General features: G+C 41.7%; 1 long non-coding RNA gene across 1 annotated transcript; it reads left to right on the forward strand.

Annotated features, from left to right (window-relative positions):
* Nucleotides 1-2,563: 2,563 nt before the first annotated feature.
* LOC119384030 (uncharacterized) lies at nucleotides 2,564-10,237 on the forward strand. Its single transcript, XR_005181832.2, has 3 exons — nucleotides 2,564-2,877; nucleotides 5,252-5,429; nucleotides 7,682-10,237. It is a non-coding gene; the product is annotated as an uncharacterized LOC119384030 (long non-coding RNA).
* The last annotated feature ends 728 nt before the right edge of the window (nucleotides 10,238-10,965 follow it).

Raw genomic sequence — 10,965 nt, forward strand, 5'->3', positions numbered from 1 at the left:
TGAGAATTTCAAGAAAAATGAAACTTTGAAAACACGGAGCCCTACTCGTAACCCACACCACCAACTGCAAACCGCAGAAAAATAAAACAAAAAAAAAAGAGTATCTGTGTATTGCCATGAAACCAACTTGCGCTCTGAAGTTTTTGTGTAACCCACACCATGACTTTAGCTCTTGTGCATATTTCGTGCGGGTTATATGTGAGAAAATATGGTGAATGCGTTTAAAAATGTCAGAGGCAGCTTTTTCTGCGCTGCGAGAACTTGCGCGCAGTAGCGTTGCTACCGGTTAGTGCAACAGTTGCTAGTTGTACTATGTAGTGGCCCATGTGTGCTTGGCTTATGAAGAAACCCGAATGACGTCGCTGGATCACTTTGTAGCCCCTCCACTGACTTTTTCGTGCATTTTAGATTCTGTCGCATTCTGCGTGAACTGCTTTCAAGAATTCCGCACAGGCTTTTGCTGAAGCCAAACGAGCCACTCTGGCCAGACAGGTGAAACTCCACACTGCATGTAGCAACTGGTGCAAAGAAAGGCCACGCTGCCATTTCTCATGAATTCCTGCAACGCAGGCAAGCTGCCTTGTAGGTTCTGCAGCTCGTAGATAATGCCAAACAGAAGACAAAGGAGTTCTAAGAAACATTCATTACAGTGTGCTTGCTTCACAATCATCATTATTCTTTTCACACCTTCTGTGTCGCTGTAAAAAGGCATCAATTTCTCGTTACATTCATGCTTCCTCTCTGCTCACCCATCGCCAAGTGTTTTCCATGTTTTGGGCTGTGCTGTATGGTGCTGTCACGTTTCTTTTGTGTGGCAAGTGCCACATTGTCAACTTCTAAAGTTTTTATGCAGTGCTGAACTCATTAACAGCATAAGTTGAATGCATGAAGTCAAGAAAATGTAGGCTTCATGATGCCTTCCAGATCTTTAGTTTTGAGCTTATTGCATACTGCACGTAAGTGTATTTGTTAATTCTGTAAATATTTGCACAGTGCACATAATTGACCCAGGCAGCCCAATGAAAGGAAACTCAGAAAGTTTGTGTTTGAGCTTAAAGTGGGGCGTATACTTTATTTTATGCAAACTTGCTAATGCTATGGAAACTTCAAGTACTGCATTCTTTAAACCTCATTCCACTCGTTTTGTAGGGCTGTGTATACATGTAAACGCAATCTCCAACTACATTTCAGGATGTAAATATCAGTAATGGGTTAGTAGCGTATATTTTATCTGGTCACGGGAAAGCTAGGGTGTTGGTAATAACGTACTTTTCTTATTAGCAGCTTTCGATTGGCACTTATGCAGAAAACATGCTTCTAGTGGTTAAAAAAAATATGACAAAACCTCTTGCACATGGCCTCCAAGAGTTTTTAGCGTGCTATGAGCGACACTCGATCTCTGAGGTCATGCACCGAAAAGCCACACGCTCCAAATCATGTATCAGCTTCTGGTGACTGGTAATAGAGGTGGCTTTTCTAAATCACAGACTGGTGTAAAGATAGCGACACTCTGCAAGCCTTTCTCAATGCATGCACTCGTACTTCGAACATATTTCAAACATCATGGCTTGAAACATCATGGCTGCTCACTATTCAATACTTGGTTTTTATGCAATTGAAAATTGTGTTGCAGCTGGCCTTTAAGTACGGAAATATTCCCAGGTCTAGAAATGCCTTTAATGTGGCAGTTTGCTTTTCAAATCAAATCAAATCAAAATGTGTTTTATTTCTTTTTCTCTTCCAGACCATTGTCACCACCTTGCCCCACGCACCATGTAAAGCTGAGAGGATGACCGTGTGCTAGAAATGCCTCAAGACATCAATGACACATATTGCATGCAGATGCTTTTTTTTTTACCAATGACTTCTAAAGTATAAAGCTTAGGCGTGTTTTCTCTGTTGTATGTGACTAAAGCCAAGGATCCAAGGATAACTTGTGTTCACACAGGCGGTAGCAAGTATTGTAATTTTTCTCCTTCTGTGGAACATTTTTTCTTTTCTGCACTTTTTGTGTGAAATCTCAAACTCGAACGAAATTTTGCTGTACCTCTGCATTTCAGTTTGTCTGTCACATCCATCCTTGCCAACTGCCTGAAATTTTTGTATAAAGTTTACGAATTGCGACTCGTCTTACAGATACACGAGTTCTCTGTCAACGTATAAAAAATGTACTGCACTCGCCAAAGCATTTTTCTTAAGGCTCCAGTCATGCTTCCGTAAGTCTTCTGATTGCGAAAGGATGCCGACAGAATAGCTGCTTAGAGCGAGCTTATTTGGACACATTCCTAAACCGGCTAAATCAGCATTAGTGTGGTCATTTAAAAAAACTGTTGTGACCTAAGAAACAGCGTTGCTTGTCACATGGTGCTGTTATATGTTTTCTGCTTGTTACATGCCGCATATAAAGGTCAGTAAATTGCACGTGTATATCACATGCGTACCTCGGTGCCACTGTTTGTAAATTGCATATGTCTATCACAAAAGATGTGTGGCTCAAGGCAAACTTTTAAAAAACGTGTTTATTCTCCTCACCTCTGTGCATAGGTCGGCAGAAAAATTAGAGCTCACTCTCAGAATCACCAATATTTTCCTCAACCGGACTCACTCGGACTCAAACTCACCAAAAGATTTTCTCACCCGGACTTTCTCAGACTCAGCCCCACAGCCAGACCTGAATCTGAGCGAGTCTGAGTGAGTTTGAGGACCTGTGGCTCTGTGTAGTGTTATGTCCACAGGATATTAATTTTACACTTTGCACTTTGGCATGTTTGCACTTGTGATACCGTAAACATTACGTTTTGTCTTGTTCTAGTCTTTCACCTCGTGACGATGCAAAGGAAAGTAGCGCTCAAGTCTTTGGAAACACTGCCAATTTTTGTGAGAAACTGCTTGCAACCACATGCTCTTGCATAGTTAACTTAAATCTATGTTGCTCTTTACGTTATGCACAAGACCTTCAGCCATCACTTAAAACTTCGTACTTTCTCGGAACAGAACAAAAGCGGTAACACATAGGGTGGGCAGGCTGCACAGAACAAGAAAGTTTACGATGTAACCTTATTGCTGATGAACTAAAATCAATGATGGTAAAGAGATGCATATGAATAGAATACCAGCAAATGGATATGTACGCAATGGAAAAAGTGAGCAAGATGAGCTTTGCACTGACTAGTAACTTTTACTTCGCCATGTATCTATTTCCCCTTTCTTTGATTTACCAGTTTTTTAAAACATTATTCAAAAATGTTAATTCTGGGCTCAAATATGAGTCGCACATAGTGGGCTACAAGTTAACTTTGACCGCTTGAGGACATGCGCCTTAATTTAAATACACTTTTTTTTTGCCGTCTTGCCCCCATCAAAATATGGCTACCATAGTCAGGAATCCAACCCACACCCTGGTGCTTGCCAGTGCAACACCTTGGCTTCTAGGTTACCACGGCTGCCAAAAGCTTGCTCTAATCTTAACAAATTTTGCCTTTGCTGCCCGATTCCTGGCTGGAGCTCTTTAGTGGGTACTTGTTGCAGGCAGTCTCAGACCTCATCGATCTTATTTGTAAAGGGGTTTCTGTCAAAAAAATAACTAAATGTGGCACAAAAAGAAAAGAGAATAGTGTAAACAAATATCGTGCCTAAAAGTTGCAAAGATGGTTAGAACATTTGTCTCATATAGCTGTGATGGCAGACTGAAACTTTCACAATATAACCTTGTGTAATATGCTATGGCTATTTGAGACGTGTTTTCCCCTGTTCGATGCTCCGCTTCATCCGAAGTACTTAGCTTGAGCCCACATGTGTGTGTAAATCGCAGAAAGAGGTCCAAGCAAGGCGATCGTTTAAAGGTAGATGGAGGCTTGGAATGACGAGATGTCATGGAGCCAATGTTTTGGCAAGTGGACTTGTTTTCATCAGGGCACCAGCTGCATTCCTTTCAAGCGTGTTTGCGTACACCTTGGTCACTCTACCCCAGCCTCACATGCTTGCACTTCTCCTCCTCGAATTTTGCCAAACATTCACTCCAGCAACGTTGCCTATAAATTGCAGTGAGCATTTTGTGTGTATGATCAAATATAAGACCTTGCTGACATGCTCAAGATCAGCAACAGGCTAAAGGCCAACCGCAGTGATTTTTTTACCATGTCTAGGTATTGGCTATTCTATGTTCTTGAGACGCTTCTGTGACGCGCCTGATAGTAGAGATTCACAGCAAATTTGAAAATAATATTAAATAAGCGAAAAGGCGCAAAACCAAAACCAAACAGCAGTACTGTCCCTGTGCGACGTATTAAGCGGCACCAACCAGAAGTCGTGCAAGGCATGTCAGCTTGGCCAGTGCAAAGAACGAAAGCTGCGAAATCCATGAAGAGCAGATGCTCAGTGGAAACGTGACCACACTGCGCCATTCGTGCCATGTCCCTAGTTGAACAGGATCTTTTAGCAGTGCTGGTTTATCGCATGGAAACTCTTTATATAACGTACTATATTGGGTCTGTCCATGTACAATAAGCTGCGCATCGTGCGACAGGTAGTCCTCACTTTTCTTGCATTAAATTTCATCGATTCTATCGCCACGACACTAAATGCTCTTGTTCACAAACTTATGCATTCTTCCCATAACAATATTAAGAAAGTCTTTGTTTTTCCACAAACTTCTTAGAGTTAGCGTTTTGCCTTTTACCTGATTACCATAGCCACAAACTTGAGTTTCCTAGACAGGCGATGCCATCTGATAGTGAAGAGACAATCTAGGCATGAAATGCCTAGGCAGTCAAGGTAATCAATAAAATTCATTTGTAAGCAATTTGCTCATCTCTCAAACCTATAATTTTGCATAAATGACAGAACTTTGCAAGGAAACGTAACCAGCGAATTTCATTGAGATCCCTAGACCTAAAAAAGTCGCTGCAGTTGGCCTTTAAGTGAGCATGTAAAGTTGATCCTATGAAGTCCTGATGGAAATTTGCCATTTGCTCTGTACAAGAGGCACTTCCCAGCCTCTTTGAACAAAGGATCGGTGCACGTAAAGAATTGCAGCACCAACATGAAATTGTGGGTTCATACAAGCATGTTTTCTTGTGAAAGCCCTTGAACAACAAAGTTAGTTGCAAATCTAAAGCTCGTCTGGCTGACTTAATTTGCTTTTTTGTGCTCTACTTAGATGCCCCCTTGACTTTGCTCTTCCAGCCGGCCCAAGTCAGCAGATGTACAGTGCTAAGGGATTTCCCCTCTCTCTCCGATACTTGTCCTGCAGGTCTTCCTGGAAGCTCTGGTGTCCTTTCTCTGGGCACGCACAGGCGCTGGAAGCTGCTGCAATGTAATTACTGCCCGTTCGTGAGCCGCTTTGAGAGCGCCATCCGCAGGCACCAGCTTCGGCACACCAAGGAGAGGCCACATCGATGCGAGTTCTGCCCAAAGAGCTTCCAGCGCAGGTCAGTCTTGCAATACCTAACGAAATAAGTTGTTTTCTTGAAGACTCTTCAATGCACATCTCAATGTGTGATGCAGAACTATTTTTGCCAAGTGTCTGCAAATAGGCTTCTTGTATCTGTTGTCTTCATAGCAGCTAGGCTTATTTTCAGCTTCTGGGCTGCATTCAGTCATCAGTACATTACAGTGTAGGATCTGCTATCTAGTTGATATTTGGCTTTACACATGGCACTCCCTCTGAGCCTTTTTCCTTCCTCCACACATGAAAATTTGTATAAGCCGTCTAGAGTAACCAGAGGTGCTGTTGAGCATTCAGGCTCTGCCACGGCCACGTGCTGGTATCACAAGCTTTAAGTTTAAAGGAACAAACGAACACCGCACCTTGCCATCTGCATGTTGTGGGGCACACACTCTATTGCAACATGAGCTTTCTTTTTTTTTTTTTTTTTCAAAATTGTCATCACCTCAAGTTTACTACCACTTCAAAAACTGAATACCAGCCAAAATAAAATACCACAATGCACCCATTTAGAACAGAAATTTTAAGTTTCACTGGTTTTGCGATGTACATTAGCAAAAATAATCAATCGCAAAGTGATTTCTTGAGGCTATGGTTCAGACATTTCTCCAGCATGTTCTGATCGCACTAGGGGTTTCGTTTGTATGCAGTGGTGATCTTGACCAAGAATATCTGTTTCGCTTTCTTAAGCGAGGGGGAGGGGGGTAATAATGGCTACACATCAGAGTCCAGTGGGTATTGGCTGTGTACCAGCCTCCTGCTTGATTCGGTTGTGCATTCATTTAAGAAGTGTTCATATCGAGTGAACTCGCCGAGCAGGGAGCACTCCATCTTTGACAAAAATACATGGAGCATTCTCGCTGATCAAAAAGTGCACTTTTTGGCTGTGATATTTCATAAATAAAAATGCTTTTCTGCCATAGCACCTCACACTACGTTCATGGTTTTATTTTTTTTTTTTTCATGTAAAGTGAAAAGTCTCCTCTCACATTACAATAGTGGGCGCGTTATGATTGAGCAAGTATGGTACATCTTAGCACATAATTTTGTTAAGGTTACACATCTGGGCTGGTTGGTTCATGACTTGAGCAAAAACACCTGAAAGCCACTCACATCGAAAGGTTGTGGTAATCCCATATGTGCACAAGATATATCTCACAATCTGAAGAAAGTTGCCGCAGAGCAGGCGTTAAGCTGCTATTCACTACCCCAAACAATGTAGGTAGACTTTGCCAAAAGGTCGGTCAGGAGACCAAGACAAGGATTTGTTAGAGGATCACGTACAGCAGTACATCGAGTGCCACAATAATATTATTTACGAGATTCCTCTTTTTTTAAGGGTGTTTCTATGCTTGGTAAACAGGCAATTGTGCAACTGACTGCATGTGTGGTCACTTAAATAAGCAAGGAAAAGGCAGCGGATTTTCACTAAATTCAGTGAATGTGGCTGTGAGCCGCTTCCTAAAAAGTGCCACTTACTGTTAAAATACCACTATGAGTACACACTTGTCATTTCTAAAGCATTCCACATCCTAAACAATGGCTAAGCATGTTAGCCTTCATATGTAAGCGTGACCTCAGGCGTGCCACAAGGTAGCATTCTAGGTCCGCTTTTATTTTTAGTTTACATAAACTGTCTTATAGTACGATAACATGCAATCTTGCATAAAACTATTTACACGTGACTGCGTCATCTACCGTCACATTTCTTCAATAGCAGTTGCAGAATTATTACAAAATAGCTTATACGCAGCAACACATTGGTGCTCTACGTGGAGTACATGCTAAACGGACAGACATCTGCTCAAAACACAAATTGAGATAACCCCATGACAGGAAAGATGTGTTGGCTAAAATGAGCCCTGTTTTTCAAATAGATGGGGATTTGTATTTTTATTTCTTGACTAAAGTTGTGAAAAATGACATGGCGCCTCACGTCGCAGAAAAGTAGATGGCTCTCTTCTTCGTGTTGTCTTAGGCGAATGCGTAACGGACCATGTGAATTTTTTTCAGAACATTTATGTCCTTGTCTGCTTTCACACTGTTCACTCACTTTCGTGAATTACCAACCATCCTAGCCACTCACTCCCTTTCTAGCTTATTCCCTTGCAGCTTACTTTGTGGTAGCATGTATCCGGCATGACTTCCTGATTGCTGCCGATTTTGTTTCTCGATGGCCATAATTACTGCTACCTCGACTGACTTGCAGCTTTTCTGCCTTTCCCTCTTTTGAAGGTATCAACTCACTCAGCACATGGCGATCCGTCACGGCACCAAGCCTGCCCCCCGGCAAAAGGTGCAAGACTTTGGTGACCACACAGCCTTGCTCGATCCTGCAAATGAGTCATCTGAATTTGAAATGGATATGGGAGTGAACATGTTCCAGTTTTAAATGCGGGACTAAAGAAATCAAGCAAGGTCGTGAGGTGTTGCAGAGGTGCAGTGGGCAAGTCTTCCAGGGTTCCGCAATGCCGGTGCATCCTTGAGTTCTGAACGTGTGAGAGTTTATGCATTTGATGTTGCACCAGGAAGATGTTTTGTGCAAAGCTCACAAGTGTACATACATTGGGCTCCGTCCAAACACAAGAAAAAAGAAGTGTTTGCTTTATTGAAAGCTTCGTTCAGGCAGAAAGCACTGCAGCTTGAAATGCTGATCTTGTTTCACCTCAGGATAGTGCTAATTAGGGTGATATTTGGCTCTACTTAATTTCTCACAGCACAAGGGGTCTGTGTGCCATAACAATTCTCCGGAGTCAGTGTGTTTAACCTTTTGAGATGATATGTACACAATTGTGTACACCACTTCGTCTTACTATTTGTATCGACTAGGGGCCAAGAAAGAGCACGATACATTGAGCTTTAAATTAATTGAACCTCCTTCATAATAAATTTGTCTTCATTTAACTTCATTTGACAGGGTTAGAAGTACTAACAATGCATAATCTTGGTTTCCTTCACATTGAGTTGGTGCATCACCATGTTGCACACCAGGTAATAATTGAGCCATCGTCACAACTCTCACTTCAATTACTTCTGCACAATCAATAGAGTTCATTGTCTTCGTTACCTTGTCAAATACAAGTGATTTGCTAAGTGGCTACTTAACTACCACTCAGGACAGTCCATAGGATGCACACAGCTGTCAAAAAACTGAACAAAGTGAATGCCAAAGAGTAGCTTACTAAAGCAGCAAGGCAATAGTTTTGTGAAACAGAGTTCCTTGAACATTCAGCGTTGCCTACCCAAATGTTTGGTAGACTGCTGCTGTTCTATACATATTGCAACATCCAACAAAGACTGAAGTAGTTTCGATACCAGTAAGGTTGTCCAATGTTCACAGAGTGCCTGTATGCGACCAACCGAATCTGTGTCCACCTCTTTGTTCTTCTCAAGCGAACCGCAATTCACCATTGTGTGCTGTATGCAGCAAGGTGCATTTCACAAAAAAGTTGTGGTTTTGCCTGAAGGTAGCTGTGGCAGTGTGTCTAACATCCATAAAAAGAGTTTGGTATATCGCCCCTGTATATCGCAGTGAGCATTTACATGCAAATAAAATCGAGTACAGTGCGTGTGCGTGCACAGGCAAACGCGGACACCTCTTATTTTATGGCTGCAAACTCTTGTCTTCCACAGTGTTGGCATAATGAGCAGTGTAAACAGAAGTGAGCAAATGCACTCAGTCGCTTCTTGCTTCTTCAAGATGAGTCAAGCTGCAACGTTAAGCGTGTACAGATCCATGAATGCTGGCGGAGAGAGTTGCATGAGCCCCTCATCTTGCTCAGTCCTTGAAACAGCTGCAGATTACATCCAAGATTGGGTGCGCAGGCATTTTTGTGACAACCTATGCTGGCATGGAGGGCATCGTCTTTCACTACTCTGACCTTCCCATGTGGGGCTGACTGGAAGTGGTATTTGCACTTCACCCGCCGCCTGCCAAGACTGCATGCTCCTTCGCATGCTTTCTCTCAGTTCCGCAGTGTACCGCATGAGGGGCAATCTAAAGTCCTCTTGCACTTTCCTTTGTACCTACCGGCCCAGTGATAACACTACACGGCGCATTTTCAGTAGAAGTGTTGTTATTATTACTTTTACAATGAAATGTAATATATCTGTTCCTGCTATTCTGTTTCATGTTGTGGTGGCAAGATGTTATATTCAAACAAAAAAAAAAGTTTTTGGAATCCCTATTTTGCTGTCTCATTTCTGCCTTGCCTTTGTGTGGTGGGTGTTGTCACCAAATTTAGGTTAACCACAGCAAGTATATATAGTAGAGCTTGTTTAATGAATTCTCATAAGAAACTGGTGTAGCCAAGCAGGATCATTATGTTGCACACAGTCAAATTAACTTGTGTAGCGATTCAGACAGTGGTAGTAACTGATTCGGGCCATAGACTCTGATAAGAGAAAATCTCGCAACCCAATTTTTGTGTTATGGCATTATACGTTGTAAAATACTGGAGTGTTTAAACAAAACATTTGTTCCACTTCAGATAAAAGATCCAGTTTTGGTTAAAAATAACAGTTCAAAGTGTTTTACATTCATGTAACCTTGTAAATATTGTGGGAAACGATCATGAATTAATTTTCCACAAAATCATCACCATGTTGCGGAACAGCCCGGAAAGATTCAGTGTTGCAGTTGTTCATGCCGCAAGTATTTTAAAAGGAGTGACATTCTGAAATTGCCCCTATCATTCTCATTACATCTACTTCAGTTTTTTACACAAGTGTTATCAAAATCAAAGTAAATAAAGAGTGGTCTTGTCATTAATACAGTGTTGCATTACAAATTTTTTAATACAAAAGCCATTTTCGCTTGAAATGCAACTTCATTACAATGAGGTCTGAGAAAACAACTGTGAATTGTGAAGCTTTTCATTTCCATGAAATGTATCATATGATTGCTGTGAAGTACTGCTTCAAGATGTGAAATATGACACGCTATCACATTCTGGCAAAGATTGGCTGATTTGTGCTGAATCATTTTCTTTGATTTTTTTTAGAAACACAGACTGCAAGTACCCAAAATTGTTCTTTGCGAATGCCAGTTGCCATTTGGTGGGTGCATCTTGCCATAGTTGTACATCTAATTACCACCCTTGTTAAATTTGGAAAAGATACACCATTGAGATTTCCTGCCACATATCGTAAAGAGCTTGGCAGCTGAGAAGTGTGCCTGTACACTGTGTCACGAATGCCAGCATCAGCAGCATGTGTCGAATGTTTTGTAATTTACGAACTACTAAAGGTGTGTGAAAACTGGAAACCTTGCACAAAGCATATATTGAGGCGAGTAACTGTGCATTAAGGGAAGCACTCAAAATGAATGTTGCTGCTGTGCTTAAAATGGAGAAGTTTACACTATACATTCTGTAGTATACTGCATGTCTAGAACAATATGCAGCTTGTAAATGGCGAGCAGAAGCCGTCATTTTTATAAGAAAAGGTGGCGCAACTTGAGCCGTGTCGTCTGTGTGTCTTGCATCCTTGTCTAGTTTGGACGCAACCATTTTTACCTT

Source organism: Rhipicephalus sanguineus, chromosome 2 (assembly GCF_013339695.2).
Source record: "Rhipicephalus sanguineus isolate Rsan-2018 chromosome 2, BIME_Rsan_1.4, whole genome shotgun sequence".
NCBI classification, from domain to species: Eukaryota; Metazoa; Arthropoda; class Arachnida; order Ixodida; family Ixodidae; genus Rhipicephalus; species Rhipicephalus sanguineus.